This window comes from Hermetia illucens, chromosome 2 (genome assembly GCF_905115235.1).
Source record: "Hermetia illucens chromosome 2, iHerIll2.2.curated.20191125, whole genome shotgun sequence".
NCBI classification, from domain to species: domain Eukaryota; kingdom Metazoa; phylum Arthropoda; class Insecta; order Diptera; family Stratiomyidae; genus Hermetia; species Hermetia illucens.
In genome coordinates, this window is record NC_051850.1 from 36,296,619 (window position 1) to 36,319,294 (window position 22,676).

At 41.7% G+C, this 22,676-nt stretch overlaps 1 protein-coding gene across 1 annotated transcript in view; it reads right to left on the bottom strand.

Annotated features, from left to right (window-relative positions):
* The window catches only part of LOC119648839 (endothelial cell-specific molecule 1), a 104,861-nt gene extending 82,481 nt beyond the window's left edge, over positions 1–22,380 (bottom strand). Inside the window, exon 1 of the mRNA XM_038050715.1 lies at positions 21,864–22,380. The gene's annotated coding sequence lies outside the window, so the exon portion shown is untranslated. The remainder of the gene's footprint in view (positions 1–21,863) is intronic.
* Positions 22,381–22,676: the final 296 nt, after the last annotated feature.

Here is a 22,676-nt window from a genome sequence, read left to right on the forward strand (position 1 = left end):
CTTTTTCGGAGTCTGTCATTAGATTAGCTCAATTTCTCTCCTCGAAGCTGGATGCTCAAGGAAATAACGAAATGATTGTCCATTGATTTGGATTGTTAGTTATCGTAATAAAGCCAGCTAATCGCATAAGATCTTTAGTTCAATAAATCTGAATGAGAGGACCAATTATTAGATCAACTGCGGGCGTACTTGAGAAACGGGTTACCTTATTGAGTCCAGATTCGCTTCCCTGCATGAAGTGATTTAATTCCCGCCTCCTGCTTAAACCTATATGGGCTTCCGTATGCGTCGTATCCAACCATGGTTATATGCATCTACATTCGGATTGTAAATCGAGGAATATTGGCTCGAGTATCCTTTGCACTGATACCAATAGACTATCGTTGAAACCTGTCACGAGTTATCTACTAAAGGTTATTAAAGGCGATCTTCCCTCTAAATATGAACTGACCCTTCAAACATCTCAATCTGCACTTCAAGTCATCCATCAAGATTTTATCGAGATGGTGTTGCATTCAAGAGCTTAATTCAATGGCAAAGTAAGAATTTCCTGGAAAAGAAGATCCAGTTATCCAGTTAATCAAGATTGGTCTTTATTAAGAAACTTCAAGTTTTGGTGGAATCCATCAGATTGCCTCTGAAGGACCTACTCCGCTTGGCTGCATCGACAAAAAGCCTTAACTTTTAAAAGAACGATATTCGAATAGGAAGGATACTTTATGTGACGGATCTTCCGCTGCGGTACCTGGTATAAAAATTCTCATCGATCTCACCAGTGCTCAAAAGGAAGGAATTAACTCTTCAGCAGAACAACTTCGAAATTATCATTCGCGCAAACAACCCTCTGGCTCTGCGATCACCGATTTTTCTTTCGCCTGAATTCCTCTCGACTCATTTGGGTTCGGCCAAGTGGAAAACTGTTTTAGATACATATCTCTGTTCGAGGTTCGGACATTAACAAATTACCATTTATTTCAATGAAAGAGCCTTAATGTCATCAATTCTAAATTTTGGCTTTTGCCTTTACCCTTGTCCAGAAATTCAACAAACTGCGAAGTACTAACTCCATCCTTACTAAACACGTGCCTAATGAGCGAAGTAAACTATTTCATGTTGCTGCGTATTTCTTTGCTCGTAATAGATTCAAATCAATTCAAATATTTCATTATTAACAAAGTCCTAGCGTAAAGCCAGCGTAATTCGTTTGGAGAACAAATACCAACAATAATCCTAAATCCAAACAAATGACTCTTCCTTCAAACTTGATTATACCCGAAACCTCTCCACATGAGGAAACAAGGAAAAATCCATAGTACGTTATTAGTACGCTAATGGGCCAGTCGTCCACCCCGTCGTCAGTGGTGCAGATAATCTATTCCCTATTGCTTTCCTTGCGTTTCGGCAACCAAGCCCACACCGACCAGGTACATATCTTCATACATAAATAAGAATAACAAATCAAGATTTAATGTAGTCGAAATTAGTGGAAACTCCAGTTGGGAAAATACGTGTTAATAATACATAATTTGTGCAAAGAGTGCTAAGAGCCAAAAGGCTACCTGGAAGTCGTGAAACGCGGGCTGGATTTCTGAACCCCCACAACTGCAGGTTACATGAGAAAAGGCTGTAAGTTAGGCGTAATGTCAGAGAAAAGTAGTTCATATCGTTTCGATTAAAAGCAGGTCATGGCCGCAAATTACGTTCAAATTTAAATGTTAGAGGTTACCACCTATTTGGTTTATGCCGGATTTAAAGGCTCTCACGAACCCTTGAGAATCTGATATAAAGCGTTTTTCCTCAAAGGTTATTTAATGTTCCTGGTGGGTTATCGTTCATTTCATTTATTACCGTTGGCAAGAGACGTAAAATCACGTGAAGGAAGAAATAATGAGATGTCATTCGGTAAGGATCATTGTAAAAGAAGGCTCTTTTAATATAGCGAACCAAAGATTTCCTTTCTTTGAATTGCCGACAGATGGCCAACCAAAAGTCTCGGAACTGACTGAGAAGGTCACTCGTTCAATCAGAATGGTCTAGGCCTGTCTTAATAAGGAACTCCAGACATCCCGGTTTTGCGCCGAGGTCTACCAATTCGATATCCCCAAAAGCTGTGTGTCATCCTGACCAACGCCGTCGCTCCAATCTCAGGTAGAGTCTGCAAAGTCTTCTTTTTCTACCATAGATATTGTCCTTATAGACTTTCCGGGTGGGATCATCCTCATCCATACAGATTAAGCGACCCGCCCACCGTAACCTATTCAGGCGGATTTTATCCACAACCTGACGGTCATGGTATCGCCCATAGATTCCGTCGTTATGTGGGCTACGCAATCGTCCGTCCTCATGTAGGCGGCCAAAAATTCTTCGTAGGATTCTTCTCCCGAACGCGGTCTAGTGCTCGCAATTTTTCTTGCTAAGGATCCAAGTCTCCGAAGAATACATGAGGACTGGCAAGATCATAGTCTTGTCCAGTAAGAGCTGTGACCCTATGGTAAGACGTTTCGAGCGGAACAGTTTTTGTCAACTGAAATCGGCTTGGTTGGCTGCCAACAACCTTGCACGGATTACATCGTCATAACTGTTATCGGATGTGATTTTCGATCCCAGATAGGAGAAATTATCAACGGTCTCAAAGTTGTAGTCTCCTATCTTAATTTTTCCTGTTTGACCAGTGAAGTTTGATGTTGTTGGTTTGTTAGTTTTTGGTGCTGACGTTGCCACCATATATTTTGCCTTGCCTCCATTGATGTGCAGCCCAAGATCGCACGCCGCCTGCTCGATCTGGATGAAGGCAGTTTGTACATCTCGGGTCGTTCTCCCAATGCTACCGATATCATCAGCAGGCGAGGCCAGTAGTTGGGTGGACTTAAAGAGGACCGTACGGCTCGCATTTCCCTCAGCATCACGGAGCACTTTCTCCAGGGCAAGCTTGAAAAGGACGTATGAAAGGGCATCCCCTTGTCGTAGACCGTTGTTGATGTCAAATGGTCTTCAGAGTGTTCCTTCAGGCTAGTCAGTCTTATTAATTTCGTCGGGATACAGAATTATCTCATGACCGTGTACAGTTTTACCCTGGCTATCTTATCACAGGTAGCTTTAAAGTTGTAAACAGTTTTCCATCGCTTGTCGCAGAGAGAAAATCTGATCTGTTGTTGATTTGCCTGGATTGAGGTGCGGTTGCTTCCTGTACTTTTCGAGTTCACAAATCTGTTGGTTCTCTCAGGCTTCCTTTTTTGTCGGTGAAGTCGCGTCTCCGCTCGCCGGAGTTCGTGATAAGTATACTCGCGTGCCCGCGTCCTTTGAGAATACAACATTACTCGGTATGCAGCATTCTTCCGTTCCTTTGATAGCTTACATTCATCGTCAAACCAGCCGTTCCGAATCTTTTTGCGGCTGGGGCTAAGTATGTTGGTGGCCGTATTTATGATAATGTTTTTCAGGTAACTGTGATGACCTTCGCTCTGCTTTAATCCTGAGTCGGTGCCAAATCATTTTGTTAGTTTGTCTTGTAGTGTCTAACTAACCGGCCTAACAATGAATTAATGGCAATGAGTCTAATGTGTCCTGGTTATCAAGGAGGTCTGTCTGCGCCGTGTGCTTGACTAGCTGCTGTGAGCTTATCACTTGTACAACATTGAGTGTGATGGCAACGGAACTGGAGCACAATCTCAGAATCTTCCTGAAGATAAAATAAAAGAGAAGATAATAATAATAACGAAGAGGTATGCCTTATGCTCCACGAAGAAGTGAAATGCAGACTTAAATAATGAGTTTAATTGAGGTTCCAAATTCAGATAATGCTTTTCGCAGCAGCATTTGATTTCGCTGATAACATCTGATCAGTTGTTGACTTTCAACGTTGGAAGTTCTTCAACTGTATGTAGCGACACAGGTGCCTATATACCTTCTGCTTCTTCGATATGTGGTAATGGTTAACTCCTCGAAATATTGGAATCATGATTTTTTTATCGGCTTCATGCTTCCAATAAAACTCCCTGCTGATTTCATGCAAAATAAAGTTCTCTCTTGAAACTGTAATGGGAACAAAAAGGTCCCTTGAAATTACTATTCATTCAGGCGATCTACTTGGTTGGGTATAGTGTCACTGTACACGGTCCATTGAAATGCTATTCCATTCCTTAGAGAATTTATCGAGATGAGCATCTTGGGACAATCGCTTTCCCTAACAAATTCTTTGGTCAATATACATATGTAGTATCAGCCCAGCGTGCTTTGGCGATATGTTGCAGACAGATATTCACGAAGGCTTGGAGCTTTTCAGTAAGAATGAGCTGCTCCCATAGAACAACACAAAAAGAACACTAGCACAGAACAACCTGATCTTGGTGTTGAGATAACTGTAATTCGAGAGCCTAGCTCTTAATCTGTGGAGCGACATGCAGTTCGGTGCCACCAACTCAACCAACATCAACGCCTTCGATGCTCTGGACATTAATAAAGAAGGCAACCTGTCAGACTAAAAACCTTAGTTTTGTTAGAGTTTATCTGCAGTTCGACTTTGCTTGCCTCTCTTTCCAAATTTAAAGCCATTTGGCCAAGGTCCAAGATCCGGTGAGAAAGCAAACAGAAGTCGTCAGCGTAGATGTAGTGTTGGGCCAAAAAAAAACGAATGCACTTCGTTGAAATCTTAACAATCATCCACTTCTACCACTCTCTGGGAAAGGTCTCAGTTTCCCAGCATCTCCGGATGAGTGGAATTCGCAGATCTGAAGTAACTGCAGGTGCGACCATTAGTAACTCTGGAGGGATACCGTCATGCCCAATGGCTTTACTCGGTTTGAGTGCTTTGAATGCCCAGATGATTTCCCTTCTGTTTGGAGGAGGAGTGCTTATCCGCATCTTCATCCACAACAAGTGGAATTTCATCGGTCAAGAACCGTTGTGAGTTATCGTTACACCTCTTCAGCTATTCATCATCCTTGTTGAGCAGTCGATCGTTAATGTCCCTATTCACGACTTTATGACTACACGGAAGCTCTTTTGATCAGCGCAATAACAGATTTCCGTTTGCCGCGTGGGGACAATACGCTCAGCTTTCCGGAATTTCGTATTACATCAGAGTTCGAGTATGTCACGCTCGTCATTTTTCACAGTGGTCAATAGAGATCTCAACAATCAGCCAGATCTTATGAGGCCCTTTGGGATGTGGCGAATGACCTGCGTTGCACCAGGGAAAGGAACTGTTTGATTGCGGCCCAATGCCCATGGATATTCTCAGGCGGGTTATTCAGTGTACCTGCCGTCTGATCAGCAAGATAGCTCAGGTCCTGTCGAGTGACAGCTGAATCATATGTACAAGAGGTTGATGTTGAACTTCTGAGGTCGCAGCTCATCAACCCTGGAAGAAGTGGCGGATACAATAATCAGGCAAAAATAAGTAGTGATCCTTTCCAAGGCCGATTCAGCGCCTTTCTTGTTATGCTCACCCAGAAAACGACCGGGTCGATCTTGTTGCTCGTATGGTATCGGTCGGTTGAAACTCAACTGATCTTGTGGCAGGTTATGTGTTCACGGCGGAAGTTCCAGAAATTTACAAACCTTCCATCATTATCATTACGGCCGCCAAGACCCTGTCACGAGTCTAAGCAAGGTGTTGTTAGAGCCACCCCCACATTTAGGGGTCATTTTATCACAATCGCAATGTCACATTTAGGAAGCCGCTGCTGAATTCGAGATAATTGCCCGTAGAAAGTGTATTTCTCTACTATGAAGGAGGTGTCCGTTGGTAGATAGCACTGTACAATTGTAATGCTCCTCAAACTGGAGCGGAATCTTACAGTCAGAATCTTGTCAAAAATCTGTCAGAAACCGGTTTCCAGGTCAAGTGACCGCGCTTTACGGTAACCGTCAGAAACAACCCGACACCGAATTCGCGTCTGATATCACTTGAATTTCCAAAGTACAAAAACACGGTGCCACTATTGTGACAAGAGGGAGAGGAGTACTCTCCAAAGTCCCAATATTTGACTTCGCTTAGACCTTGAATGTCCGGCTTACTATATATCGTTGAAATTCTGGCTTAAGTTGCAGATAGCGAGAATTCTGGGACCCTCACTACCGTTGTTGTGCGTACATTCCAGGAACCAATCATAGCTCGTTTTAACCGTGAGGTCAGTGCCATTGTTGACGTTTCGGTAGCAATAAAATTTCAAAATTTGCAGGTTGCTAGCGCACAAATTCCTATTCCTTTTAGTCGCCTCTTATGACAAGTAAGCTTAAGCCCAAGCTCACAGGGCACCGCCGTTGAAAAGTAATTTGAAGTTTGGGTAATGGTTGTCAAGTCCGAATTCACGAATAAGAAAGCAATGTCCTCTTGATGATACAATTGAAAATAAATTATGAATTATGAACCGCTTCAGTTGAGCAGAACGATTCATTCTCGTTTCAGCAACTGATTAGATTGAAAGAGAAATCGAGAACCATCAGAAACTGACGAAATTTCGAGGTATTACGTTCCAGCCAAACAGCGAGAGAGCGATCGATTTTTTTGAACAAAACCCAAAGTTTTTTTTAGGATGGAATAATATCCTTTCATGATAACGATAGATGATCAGAAAATAGCACTTTCATTAATTTTGTTTATTAGAAGTAATGAAAAGAAAGGATTGACTTCAATCAGATAAAATTGAGTTTGATCGAAAAATACAAAAACTTTTTTCCCCAACGCGATACATCTAATGATAATGAGAACAATTCGAATAAGGTTTACCAATAATATAAATGGCAAATAAGCGTAATAGCATTGTGGGCAACCCAAGGTAATGAAAATTATAGTATAATTACGGGACACAAACAAGCTTAAAGTTCAAGAGTCAGCTGCTTGTCCTAGCTCGAGAAAAATCAACAGGCCCCACCGCTGATTGACAGAACATTGAATGAGTGATGTATTGTTCGCTTTCAAAGATATTTCGAAAATGCGGTGAACATCATTTAATATGGTTATTTATTTGATATTAATTCAAAACAGACTAAGCAAAATAGGTAAAAGACTTCAATATAAATTCAGGTCAAGATTACTGACGCTTCATGAAATTGAATAAAATTGCCAAAGTCCAATCTTTGCTTTGGCCGCCATTACATTTTTGGCCTTGGGATATTAACAGTCATTCCATATGTATACTTGAAGTTATATACTACATACGGTTGTCATAAGCCGCTATATGGTAGATAATGCAACAGGCACACCTACGCTGCGGTTTCCAGCAATGTGTTTCGGTTCTTCTCACGAATTTCCAAGAAGCCTGCAATTTCTTCACTCGTAGGCCATCCAGAGAATGTAGGTTCAATTGGATGGTATAACTAGCAATAGAGTTATGATCTTGTCTCAATATGCGACCCATCTACTGGCACTGGTTGGCAAGCTTTCAAGTAACAACGGTGGTCACTCTCCGTGTGCTACTCCCATATAGAAGCAAATCGTCGAAAAGTCGGGGCTGCACTTGCTCTTTAGTAATAAAGATTTGCTGGCAGACCTTATTTGTTTTGTTTTTTTTAGGAGTCTTTCACTTTGGGAGAAAGTCGATCAACATTTCATTCACCTTATACGTCAGTTGAATTCGCTTCAATTACTTTATCCCTATATAGTGCTACTTCCTCAGTCTTTTAGTCTTTCAGAAGAGAAATAACTCATTCTCTTTGCTTCAAAGTCCTTAAATCTTAAGTCTTAAATCCCTCACGTTACACAATTGAAATAGCACTTTACCTTTACAATTGAACTGCAGAGGTACCCATTAACAAAAATGTGACCATACCTAGTTGCAAAACAATTGAACCTTCCAATAGTCACAAATTGAACATTTTTACTGCTCTTTTCCAAAGAGAAGAACATCGGCCTCAAATTGAAATCGTATTGTCTACCAAGGACCAGATTTATAAATAATTTTTAATGTAAATTAGGTGGATAGGATAATCAGAGCGATCATCCTAAGTGGCCGATAACGACCTAGAGGGCAGAACTATCCCAGAAACCTAAACAAATTGGCTAAGTTGACCGTGAAGGTCCGCCCGCAAAGATTGAAGCTCCATCAAAGTGCTCGGTTGACACGTTCTTGCACGCCTCTGTGCTAGCCAGGATCGGGAATGTGGGGGGTCCTTTGAGCGCTTTGATCCCTCACGCTTCATTACTACAAATCAACGTGTCTATTCCGATGCGTGGGTCCGCACCGGATTCCAAAATAGACATTAATAGGGACTTCGCGACGGCCTATCGAATGATAATCAGAACGCGAACTAAAATTGGAAAATGAAAAAAAATGGCTCGACCGCGCGCATGGAGCCGTAAGTCTCCGGACCCGAGTGCCGTGATCAAGGAGGGGAAGATCCACGACGGATCATAGTCCCAATTATTGCCTCTTCTGCCTCAGATTTTGAATGAGGCGCGGCCCTTGAGCTTCCCACCCTTCCTCGACATCCTCAGGAGGATGTCCCTTTATAGAGGTTCTGCGGGAGCAAAGAGGAAAAGAGAGGGAGGAAGTCCTCAAATTACACCAGAATTACTCAACCATCATTATATATTATCATTCAAAAAAAAAAAATAAAACAAATTTATAAAACATAAATAATAACAAAAATAACTTGGTATAAGAAATTTACCAGCGTACACAGTCGGTTGGCACGCAGTATAAATGAGGTCATGAGTCGGCCGGAGGAATTTCCACCTTTCCTCACTGCGGGAATTACCTACCTTATCCCTAAGAAGGACACGGTGCAGGACCCCGCAGACACAAGACCGATCACTTGCTTACCAACCCTCTACAAATTCATCACGTCCATTATTAGTGGAAGGATCAATGCGCACCTCGAGACCAACAACATTCTGTCCGAGGAGCAGAAGGGCTGCCGAGTTGGGTCAAGGGGTTGCAAAGAGCAACTCATTATCGACTCGGTAGTTGTAGGACAAGCAACTAGAGGCCAAAGAAACCTCTTCAGTTGCTATATCGATTATGCCAAGGCTTTTGATAGCGTTCCGCATACCTGGCTAATCGACATCCTACATCTGTATCGCATTGATCCGAAACTAATAAAGTTTTTGGCGACAGTCATGGAAGGGTGGCATACCACCTTGTCAGTCCGTACATCTGAGGGTGCTAATACCTCAGAGCCCATCCGTATTCGGAGGGGCATCTTCCAGGGGGATTCATTGAGTCCTCTTTGGTTTTGTATGGCACTGAACCCCCTTTCATGGCTACTGAATGATACTAGAGGGCATGGTTTTGCAATAAAATATGGCCTACGTGCTAAGTGCGAACTGACACACTTGATGTACCTAGATGACATCAAGCTGTATGCTGGTACTGACAACCATCTTAGAAGTCTGTTGCGAATAATAGACATGTTCAGCCGTGATATTCGGATGGAGTTTGGATTAGACAAATGTCGAATCCAAGCCATTCGCAAAGGTCATCACGAGCCGCATGCCGGACATAGCATTGGTGACCTCCACATCGAAGCTATGACCGAGACAGACTTCTACAAGTACCTAGGAATTCTGCAAGGAACCCATGCTCGAGTTGGTGATCTGAAGGAAGCTCTGCTGTCCGAATTCCTGCGACGTGTAAAGCTGGTGCTGAAATCGCATCTCTCGGGGAAGAATAAAATAAGCGCGTTGAATGTATTCGCCATCCCTTCACTGGCTTATGCATTCGGAATATTGCCGTGGACGAAGACTGACCTGGAAAACGTCCAGCGGCGGATACGGACAACTATGTCCAAATTCCGAATGCATCACCCAAAGTCTGCCGTGGAGCGGATGAACCTGCCTCGTGACATCGGAGGCAGGGGCGTGGTTGACGTGGCGGCACAACATCATCGCCAAGTCGACTCGCTGCGCGCTTATTTTTACAGTAAAGAGCAGGCGAGCCCCTTGCATGCGGCTGTCTGTAAAGCAGACTGTGGACTGACTCCACTTAACTTGAAGGATCGATCCTTCAATCCTCTGAGTGGGGTGAAGTCGGACCAAGAGCGGATCGATGAATGGAAGTCGAAGGCAATGCACGGTAAACACGTGCGAACAGATGGCTGTGTGCTGGGGAGCTCTTTGCTGAGACGGAGGGGTTTATGTGTGCCATTCAGGATGGCGTGGTTGCCACCCGAGCTTATAAAAAGCTCATCATGAAAGAACGGGTGGAGAACGACCAGTGCAGAATGTGTGGTTCGGCGTTAGAGACGTTGGACCATCTCATTTCTGGCTGTACTGTTATGGCACCGGTGCAATACATCACCAGGCATAATGCTGTATGTAAGGTTATCCATCAAAACCTTGCATATAAGCATGGGCTGATCACGGGGACATGTCCGGTTTCCCGATATGAGCCGCAAGCAATACTTGATAGTTCTGCTTACAGCAAGTATTGGGACCGGCAAGTTCTGACTGATCGCCATACAGCACACAACAAGCCTGACGTACTGTTAGTTGACAAGACGGGTCGCTCCGCGTATATTATTGATGTTGATATCCCCCATAATAGCAACATTGAACGGAAATACGTGGAGAAGAAGGTGAACTATGAGCCATTGGCTCGGGAAATCAAAGAGATTTGGCGTCTCGAGCGGGTGGTTGTAGTTCCCATAATATTGTCAGCTACAGGTATTGTACCTAAATCCCTGACGGCTTTCCTTGATGTCCTGGGACTTTCGCACAGTCTGGTTCAAACCATGCAGAAGTACACCATTCTGCATACGTGCTCGATGTTGCGGAGAGTACTCGACGGATTCTCCCACTGACCTACCACCGGCCACCACCACCAGTGCCCCTTTTAGTTTTTGAGTAGGTAGGATCGTCCGAGCCTAAATGCTTGGCATTTAGTATTAGGTAAAATCCGGCATCTGCCGAGATTGTGATAACTCGGAAACAAAAATAAAAATAAAAAAAAATAATTAAATCGAATTCAAGAAATAAAGAAAAAAAAACTAAAAGAGAAAACAAATTATCGAAGGTACAAATTCAAAAATAATTTATAAAAAAAAAGTTATAAAGAAATTAATTCTTCTCTATTTATTTAGTTTATTATAACTTGACGATTCCTTCTCGAACAAAATATGAAACACTTGGCACCAAGCAGGCCTATTGCTTAAATTCTTACAGAAACGATTAATATATTATGCTAGAATCCACACGTTTCTTAGCTGTTCAAAATCGGTCGTTTCCTACGAACGACAATTTTTCCCGAATTTCCACCAACGTTCGAAACTTCCAACAAATAACGTCTCAAAAAAAAACCAAGCATTCTCGTTTTTGCCTGTGCATTTATCATTTGTCACTCTACGATTTGAACCCACTCTCGGAATCCTTTGTTTAAATACACTTGAGTTATGGTTTAGCACTATGTGGTGTCAGTTTCCTTGGTCGGATTCTCTTTCTTTCTTCTTCCGAAAACCTTCACTTCTTTCAAAAACGATTCCGACTTCCACCCAACTTTTCTCTTCCCCCCCAAAAGTCCACCAAAAAGCGAAATCACTACTTTGCTTCCGCCCACAGTTCACAAGCCAAAATAAACACCGAACTCCTGGCCCTCGGCCTTCCGTTTTTTCTTCACCTATACCGCTTCGCCTCCTCTTTGTTCTTCTCGCACCGCTTCATTTGCCGCTACATAGCCTTCAACTCTCTCTAGGCAATGTTGCGGCAACATGCGCATGCACCTGCGGATGCGGCAAATCATTCACCTCTTGTCAAGATCAATTCGCCCGAATGCATTCAATAATGTGCAATCTGCGGCGAACATTAGGGGAACTGCACATTATTAAATGCATTGTTTGATCAAATTAATTAAGAAAGAGCCGAATGAGATTCCGCTCCCGTCGCGCAGCCGCGGTCACTACAAATTACTAAAAAATAAGGCACGCAGAAGAGTAAAATGTGTCCTTCAAGTAATTAGGTTTTCTCTCAATTTTTCGTCTTCCTGTTTTAATTCAATTATGAGAAAGTAAAAATGAGAATTTGCAAGAGGTTTCGGATTCTGTTTAAGCAGGGTTCCACCCATGGGGTCGTTCCACAAGCTGATGCAGATTTGCGAAAATGAAGCAACCCTAATGGGGGATTGGGTAATAATTTCCCTCGAAGTCAAACCCTACTTGCAAAAAGGAGTCCTTTAGGTTACAGATTGTACGCTCTAACAATAATTCATCCAGTCAAGGAAGCTTTGGTTCAAAACCGGCTCCTGAAAAGTAGGAATGGAAAACAGCAATAATTTCAGTGACGAAAATTGCAATACTCTTCAGGAGATGCAAATTTTACTACCTTAATAGAACTTGACGCCGTGGTGGAAGAGTTAGAGCGTCAGGCTCTCAATCACGTCGCTCTGGTTTCGAATCCCAGTCGTCCTAGGTCTGACTGTGTGGAAGCCCTATGCTGTGAAGTGTGAAGTGAGCAGGAACCACATATTTAATTGAGCTGCATCATTGCCGGAGAAACTTAAAATAGTTTCAGGATAGATATCGATATTATCGCTATTTGAGACACAAAATCATTTCCTACCTAAAGTTGGTTAATAAGTAGCTCCGTATGATCTGTTTGAAAATGAACATTTCAAATATCAGACTTTAACAGAAGGAAAAAATGAAGTCGTCAGAGACGAACTCAATAATATCCTCCAAAAATGTTATGCCTCTTTTTTCTCGAATGAAATTAAAGTTCTGTTAGTGGACTTCAATGCAACGGTGGCAAAAGGAAACGACTGGAGGACACAGACTTCATAACACCAGTAACAAAACCGGGCAAAAGTTGATTGGCTTTGCATGCAGCAAGAAATAATGTTGAGATCCTCAAGCTTCTCACATCGCGACATAATCATAATTAACCATTAAGCATGTAATAATTGAAGAAAGGGCTGTTGCAAGCATCGTTAATGTGGGTTACTACCGAGGCACAGACTAGGGCTCAGATCACTTCCTCGAGTGCATCAAATTAAAGTAGAGCAAATATCACCCTTCGTAGGCTGCCAAATCTTGTAGTAGTGGCGGCTTCGTCCACATTACTCTTAAAACAAGACGGGAAACCGGAAGCTTGACGCTTTAGGTATAAAAGGTTTTGTGTTTCCTTATGTGAGGAGCATAATGCAGTTCTCCATTGGCCGATAGCATTGACTCGAGATATTTAAATCGCTCAGTTCTGTCAGCGGCAGCGACCTGCCCCCCGCGCTCGAACTGCTATAACTTTGGCGTTAATGGACAGATTTCCATGAAATTTAGGACGTATATATGAAATATTGTCCTCTATGCTGGTACAAAATTTGGAAATCCTAGGATGAATTTAAGGGGGGGGGGGGTTTTGAGTAAATTTCTAAAAGTTAGTAGTATACTATTAGTAAGTTTATTTGAGCAGATATCGGAATAGGACATATTTTGAGGCCTAGATTTCGTGCACCACCCCGATTTTTTTCGGATTTTTAGGCTGGGTAGTTTCCGAAAATGAGTCTTGTCTCACTTTAAGTGCGTACAGCTTAGGAAAGTACAAATTAAGACCTTTCGTTTGATACCCTACACAACTATATCCGGTGAAACAATTTTTTGAATCCCCCCTTTGCATGTATGGGGAGCCCTCCTTTAAACTCCACCTAAATTTATGCCACTCGCTGTATGTGTGGGATTTCATAGTTCCCATCTGTCCACCAAATTTCATTCGGATCGGATTAGCCGTTTTGGAGAAAAGTGTGTGTGACAGACAGACAGACAGATAGACATTGAATCGATTTTAATAAGGTTTTATTTTACACAAAACCTTAGAAAACGAGCATCTGCCATGGCGCTGACTCTCAGAGAGATGGCGGCGATTCTGAGCAAACAAATTGATATCATACCAGGAGCACATCCTGGAAGAACTACTATCGACTAATATCCTTCATCAACTACGGAGGGATTTCACTGTTCTTTACGTCTTGACAAATCTTTACGAGCCGGCTTTAACCACCAACTATAAAAAACGGATGGATTTAAACCCGACTTTCAGTTAAATAGGTAGTAGAGAAGTATGGAAAATTTAATAATAACGTGCACTAGGGGTTCGTAAATACAAACAAGAAAATTACTTGAATATGTTTATTTCCATTTGTACATAGTCAGACTATGTTTCAGTTTCAATACACTTCTTGCCGTGCAAGTGATAAGCTCACAGCAGCAAGACAAACACAAGACGAACACAAATATCCGCGACGACTGGGAGGTGAACCCAGGGCAACGTGATCGAGAGGTCAGGGCTCTAACTCCCTAACCATCGAGGTCGATTGAAATATGATAACCATGACTGACAATCGATTGGAATACAATCCTAGCCACAATCCAATACCAACTGACAGAAAGTTACAAACCTGATTTAGGCCTTAAGCAAGTAGATGAGCTCCCCATGTTTGTCAATACGACCCTAAAGCATGTCATCAGAAAAATACCCATTATCACTGCAGAAGATCTTGGAGCACGTAATCAGGAAAATACTCATTAGCACCGCAGAAGCGCTTTTATTTGAGCCCAACCAAACAAAATATAGTATGCTAACAATATAGACATGGGGCTTTGATCTTACTTGCTCCTAACAAATTGGACATGGGGCCAGCAGCACAATGAGTTATTCTAAAGGAAAATGGAAATATGTCATCAAATCAGGAAGACACGGCCATAATCTGGAAAATGTCAACAGGGAAATGTCAATAACTTCATTTACCTTACCTAGCAACGATGGAAACACAAAAATTAGTTCAAACGGCAGATTTATTCAGGGTAGATGTAATATTCTTGTACAAAACCTCAATGTACAGATGGAAGATAAAGACCCTAAGGATAAGTTGTGCCAAATATACGAAGAGCCGCTGTCTCGGCACTAACGAAGTTGCACAAACTGCAGGCTAACTGGAACGAATGCGGTTGAATCAAACCCCGGATGAACTCTGAGAGGTCGAGCATCAGACAGCTACCTAGCAGGAAAGCCTTGTCCTTGCTTGAGAACTCGATATATGCAGACAGCAGAGCTATTGATTTAGGAGATTGTTGTGTCAAATCGGGACAACTAGGGGAATCATACCAGTGGCAAAGAGTCGATTTGGGCTAAAGAACCACAGATTACAAGTTCTTCGTGAGAGGAAAATCATCCTTTTTGCTGTTGCGATTCTGATACATGCGGTGTTAAGGCTCTCACGCCAACAACGCTCCTTAAAGCCATAGTACAGTTCCTTTGCAAAGTATATCTTTCCCGTAAAACTGCCGCTGGTCCTGGTTTCTTTCTTAATTTTCCTTCTGGATGTATTTTCTTTATCCCTTTGCAACTGCTACACTCCACTCCATTTTTTCTATTTCAGGTCTATTTAACCCTTCAAGACCACTCTCTAACGCAATTTTTTTAATGCCTCTACCTGTCTGCGTCTCATTGATTTTAATTAGTGCTTTTGATTTGAACAAATTCACTTTACACTCTCATATGGATGTCAAGAACGTGTTCTTCTTTGACAGCACTGATTCAGTTGGTTGAGTATGAGGTCCTAGATTTTACGCTCTGGATTTGAATCTTGATTGTGTTGTGGATGTTTGTGCTCGATTTTATACTTGCCTCGCTGATATAGGCTTATCACAAAGTTGGGCGCCATAGCCTTTCGAGCTTGTTGCTGTGGTTTAACATTTAAATTTGTGTTCTCTCGACTCGTCGCTTTAGCTTTACTAGTTGCACTTTGTAATGAACGCCGGGTTCATTGTGCTCAACCACGAGGGTAGGGCTATCCCAAAAACCGCGACGAAAAGGGATGGAAATTGGCCATGCTGGTCCTCCAATACCTAAGTGCAGTTCGACTGAAGTTTCCCGTCGGCACGAGCTTACATGCCTCTGTGCAAGTCAGGATCGAGAATATGACGGGAAGGGCTCCTTTTGTCTTATACATAGTGGGATGGAATCACACTATATTCTGAGAATGAAATTTCGAAAATGCGAGAATTTACGAAAAAGCCACGAAAAGCTAAGTTGGAAAACAAGTCGAAAAACTCGTAACTTTGTGGCCGTACATTTTTAGCTGCTTCTACGGCCCTCCGATGTACTACCACAATCTGGTGCCCACCATTGAAATGAGAAGATCCATCACAGATAATAGCCTCAGAGTACAAAGAGGCACGGCTTTTGGGAATCCCTCCTTACCAAGGTATATATGCTCCATTGTAATTGGAGATGTCCCTTATTAATGTGAGCTCTAAGGGGAAAGGGTTCTCAAATGAAAGACTTTTAGTGGTTTGAATTCATTTTCGATTCTTTACTATACGAAATAATTAAAAACTAAAGTTTTGCTTTACATAAAACCTTCAATATAAAAAAAAAACAAATATGGTCAGAAACAAGAGGAAGGAAAGAAAATAAGTAGTGACCCCGAGTCCAAATATATTCCACAGAATAAAAGCGGTTGTATACCAGCCAGGAGCAAAAAACAAAACAATTCATGGAAGGTACCGCCATGGGTTACAAGAAAACCACCGGTTGCCAGGGGGGAGTCTACGGGTGAGTTGCCTGATATCGACTCCTCAGCCAATTATGACGACATGAGATGGCCAGCTCCTGCAAATTTCAGCCAACTTAGCTGGAGAAGTCTTAACCACAGTTTATTCAACACCAATCATTGTAGAAGCAACGTCAGATATGGCAACCTTGCGGCGTTCAGTGGCAGAACGACGCTGAACCCCGCTATTTCAACAATTCAACTTGCAAAGCCGCGAACGGATCTATACGCCGTCGTACAGGAAGCTTATTCCGTAGATCCTTCCATCCATTTAGAATAGTTATCTCTGAAATTCAGTAGCTCTGCCTACCAATAAAGGAGAATTGGCAGAATGGACAGTATCGACTCATGATATCTTACTGGAGTAAAATAACGACCCCAAAACCCCTTAAACCGTTAAACCCCCCCCAAAACCCAGATGACTAGTTTCATTGCAGCTAGTACCATGAAAACAGAATTTAATACCATCAGTTAGCATTAGCGCGTCCATCAAGTTGTCTTCGAGTTGTACTGCGGCATATCGTGGCTAAAAAACAAAAATAACTGAAGACCGTGCGGAGATTAGCCAGTGCTTAACAGCCGAATCTGCGTTGACAAGTATCTAAATGGGCTCATCCTACATTTCATTAAAGCGCTCTAACGACTTTTTAACAATAGATCTGGGTCACTTGGGAAGGAATACTATTAGTTTCTGTTGATGAAATTCGGCCTACGAAATGCACTGCCAACGTCCCGGTCTCTCATCGAAGAGGCTTTAAGACGTTCAGGCTTCTGCTATACCCTCGTTGATGAGCTATTTCGCACATCAATGTCACTCGAAAAGCACACAGAATACTTAAGAATTCTCTCCCAACAATATGAAATTGTCATTAATCCAGCAAGCGCAAGTTCAAAAGGTCAATTTTTAAGGATACCTGACCTCACGACCTGAATTGAAACATGACTCTTGGGTACATTAAATTTCCACAATAAATTCATACCCAGAACCCAGTAGAAGTCAGGACGACTCCACCAGATTCTTCAAGGCAAAACCAAGGAAATTTTCACTTGGAGCTGCAAATCCACCGCAGCTTTCCAACTACCCAAAACGGCACTGAAACCGGGGGTGCTTACATATCCAAAACTCGACGGATTTTTGGCCTTCCTTTGCAATGCAGCCATTGGGTTTCTTCTCAAAGAAACATGATCCGGCAGGACATATTCAGACCGTTCCGCCCGTGGTTACTGGCTATGTACCTTCGTCATGTGGTTGAAGCGGTGGAATTCACTATTTTCAAGGATTACAAAGGTTAGCGTAACCTTAGGGTTCCATAAGACGAACCAGTGCTCACAACATTTTTTTGTCATATAGATTATATTAGTCAGTTTACCACCGATATCCAGCGCGTATCCGGTATCGAAAATGTTGCTGTGGACGCATTGATTGGTTAGAATCAATTACCGATAACGATGAGCTCAAAATGTCGTAACGTGCTTGCTAGTACCACCCGACCTCACACAAGCGAATATTTTCCACCTGTGCACACCACTTATTCTACTCTGAAAAGACGTCACAGTTGAATTGGTAACACAGTGGTATGTCTGGCCATCTGGAACTGACTCGAAATTACAATCCAACTGCTCCAAGTGCAACCATCGCCATCAACTAGTTTCAAGCTCGTACATCTAGCTGGTTATGCCATATTGTAAAGGACAACGCTAACGCTTGAACGCAGTAGACGGTTTCTTACTTTGGTCGGATGTACGATTACTTTCTAATCAGAAGCGAATAAAATTACCAGAGCGTTCCTCTCCATATAGGTCTCTAGATTTGGTTTACCACTCTCTATCATCTAAGATCGAGGAGAGCAGTTTAAATCGAGTTTTTTTTCGAGATTTCAGTATCAGTCCAGCGTTATTATCGTCAGTTAAAAGCAACAATAAATTGGCACAATAGCCAATGGAGCATTACCTGCCGCGTTATTAGCCATTCGGGTGGCTGAGAAGACAGACTTTGGCACACCTAATCCAATTCTTCGACTCAAAATCCAACAAAGAACGACTATATACGCCCCTCATGACCAACGAGCTAAGACAGCGCTTTCAAATATTACACTCAATCAATCAAAGTTGACCCGAAGGGGTTCAAATTTTTATATTGTCAAGAAGCGACAACAAACCATGCCTTCGTCCATAACAATTATCCGAAATAAAGCACTTCAAATACCGTACCCGCGATCAAATCGGATGATAAAAATCGACAAGTTTTTTAAAGTTGTGGGACATGACATGACTATGTCCATCAATCAACACAAAACTTTTTACGCAATCTCTGCCGACATCATACATATAAACAATTCCCTATTATGCATATAAATATTTTTCTGTCGCCTCCATGGATCCGTTAGGCAAAAATGCATTTAATTGTGCGTTAGCATGGGAACCTGTATAGCATTACAATGCTAATTACAAGAAAAGGAAGGGTTGATGAGCATTCTAGTTTTAAAATGAATGAAGTTGCATAGGTAGTTATTAAATAGGATTTAAGATTGGGGGAGATTTTAAGGTTGGTGAGTTTTTGGCGAAAAATCTGCAAAGAGGTAAGTTTTGGAGGGGATATAATAAATTGGAAATCAGATTATTGAAGTAATAAAGGATGCTATGTAGTAGAGAGAGTAGGAATGCTCTAACTATAATCGTTTTTTGTTGCCCTACTTTTCGCAAATAGATAAACAGGGGACCTAACAAAGTGTAAGGATAATACAGCAGATGTTGAGCATTAAGAATTCTACAGAACTCAATTTTTCATCTTAATGACCCTCTCTTCCCAGTCGGTCATTAATTTCCAAACTCAAATAGAAGGACTATTTTAATTCAACTCAACACCCCGGACTCATTCCAGCTGAAGGAAAGGCAAACCCTCTCACCTTTTCGTGTCAAGAATCTAGAAATTCTCCACGTGTAACGGCTTAATTAAAGAGTAAAAATAATGTTATGCGTCCCCAACTAATATACCTTTTGTGGGAAGATTTTTATCTCCAACGATTTTTCGGCTTCGTATTTAGCCCGAAAAATCACAACCCATGATTCTAAGTATAAGTTCAATGGGGGGAGTAAATAAATTTAGTTTCCATTTATATTCCCGATAATTTGATTCAACTGATTGTTGTTTGTTGGTACCCATTCAAGTCTAATTAGTACCTAAGTTTGGCATGAATAGTGAATGCACCATTGAGGCTTTAAATAGATCATTGCTTCCATAATACGAACTAAGCAGTCATTTTAAGTGAAGCCCACTCAGGTATCAACAATATGACAGTATTGATTGGATATAAACCTTTTGTCCGATTGGCGTTGGTTCCAATCCTAAAAAGGTAGAGGCCTTTCACAAGAAAAGTTTTTTGGAGAGTGCCGAAACTGTTTTCAGAAATAGAAGAAAGTTTGATCCTCAGCTGGATGGCAAATAAAGTTTCTTCCTAGTTTTATCTAATATGCAAGACTCCCTGGGCAAGGAGCTCTGAATTTTTGGAGCAATCAGCGCTTGACTTGCAGACAAACAAAAGCTACTCCGTCAACAGCTAGGACTATTCACACATTGGTACCTTCGTCATGTAAAATCCTTACATTCTTAAATCCAAATTGATAGGACACGAAACAAACAGAGAAGCAAACAAGTGAAATGGAACCCAAATCAACGTCAACCTTTTCTTATCAAATTTAAACTTTTACCAAAATATCTTGAAGCAGCCATGACCCTCCTTAAATTTCAATAAGATCGATTTCATGCTTTTTATGATTAAATTATGTTAAAACAGATCCTGGAAACATTCTAAACTTATCTGCATGAGGATGCTATGCAAACAACAATTCCAGAATGTTTGTCGTTTAATTGCTTTTAAATAATTCAGGACGACATGTCAGCTCTCCGAATATTTGGGGAATACCAGCTACAAAGTTTGTCAGTTGACTGGCCATGTAGCATTTCAGGGAGCCATAAGGTCATGAATCATCGCCAACATTGTCCCATTTCTCTCCAGGGACAGCTCGAATGTATTCTAAAATGTAAATTCAAGATTAAGTTGGTTTTCTGGTAGTGTCCTGAATATGTAAGCCTATCACTAATGCATGGACGAAATAACTCCATGATCCGTCAAAAGCACTCCATCGAAATGCGTAATTAAGAACTTCTTGAAGTGAAGCATTTGAAATTCAAAACCATAAATTATGATCCCGAAAATTACATGATTTAATGTAACACGATCACAACTGGGAGAGAGCCCTGAAATACGTCAGGACCTGCTTCAAGCTTATTTACTCCAACCTATAACTGAGCGAAACAGACACCCTAAACTTTGCTAATACTTCTTTCATTAATCAATCAACTTGAAAAGCACAGAGAAGTACGTACAAGAGTTGTAGAGTTTGTATCCATAAACAACGAACACAATATTCACGACCTTGTGCCTTGACCACCCACCCAAAAGCCATCTATCTCTTCTTTCATCTAAATTTTTCAACTCAAAGTGAAAGTTAGGCAAAACTCCTATGAAATATTCAGGGCTGTCTGATGTCCTTCAAAACCTCTTCTTCTGATGTTGAAGTGCCTGGGAGCTCTAAACAAATACAAGTTCTCCCAAGATAACATTATACTCCGGGTTGTTCTTCAGTGTTTCGGAGCAAACATGAGTATTACTTGCTTCCCTCCACTTATTATTCCCGTCCTCCTACTCACTGTTTTCTTTGTTGGATCTCACCGAGCCTAGTCTGAACAGATACTTAATCCTTGTTCGTGAAATTCCTATCGTCTTGGCGGTACAAGCCTCAATTTCATATTCATATCCTTTCCTAGTTGTTCTACATGCAAATACCAATACACCTAGAGTAGGTGGTTATCGGCAACAGAATACTTTCGGTCTTATGTGACTAAAAGTGGTACAAGCATGAATAAAAAATATCTGAATCATAAAAAATAGGCACATGGCCTTGGTTGGTCCTCTGGTTCGTATCCTTCATCTTCGGTAGGAATTCTATCCTTTCATGCCGGTCGTCAAAAGTTTGATGCACGGAAAAGGCAACCAGGTAATAGGGGGGTTGTTATTTTTAAACCAGATCAAACCCAGAAGGCATTGGGATAGGCCCTGGGGTGGGACAATACCACTCGGTATCTACAGAAGCGGTAGTAGATTATCTCGATTCGCTTAACAATATCCTTTCGCTTTGGTTGGTATTCAACTGTTATATATTTTTAGCTCGCGTGGCTAACGAGGGCACGTTTACAGCCACGGGGTAAAAATACCAAGGGAATTATAACGCCAGGAGTTATTTAAATTATTAATTTCCGCTGAATTGTCGCAGAATTATTTTGAGTGAAAAGTTTTTCGTTTGTCAGTCATGATAATAACGCACCTGAAGTCCTTGTAAGTCTAATCAATCCTTCAGCGGTAAGACGAGGGTTGCGTTCAATCTTCTCTTCACTGCCGCACTCTATCCTCAGTTACACATAATTCCTCCCGCACTAACTTAAACTGAGCAGTTCACCGGTACTCACTCCTTTATCACTTCTCAAGCTTCCAACATGAAATTACAAATTAGTTGCAAAGCATTTTCGGAACTAAAACCTCACAGGATCGCAAAATTCCCGATTTACATTTCAACAAATTGCACCCTCAAACAACCTGCCGAAATCATATCATTTCCAACCACTGGTCGCACTAAATTCACATATCAATGTTAAAAGCAAGCACGTTCCGTTAAAATAATTGAAAACCTCTAACGAACTCTCCCACACGAATGAACATAATTCGTGTCCTCATAACAAGGATATTCACGTAAGACTGAGAAATTTTCGGAACGGTGAAAGTTGCGTAACTATTCACTAGGTTTTGTCGTTAAGACTAGACCCTTCGACAAAGGATATGGACCAGAAAATACAACGAAGAGAGATTTAAGTTAGCTCCCAACATGCATCCTTCACATTTGATTTTACTCTCTCGCTCTGATTCTCTGCCCGAGCTTGTCGATTCGTAAGGATTCGGCTGGTTGGTAATTTCGAAAAAGGATATTCAGTCATGAATGCTTGAACAACTCGGAAAGTAATACTGGAAGTCGGGGAAAATGCCGCCCGAAGTAAGTCTCCACATTGAGGAGAGAGCAAGGAGAAAATGACGTGCGCGTACAAGAGTAGTCCTTCTGCCTTTACCAGGAAATTCAACCGGGTAG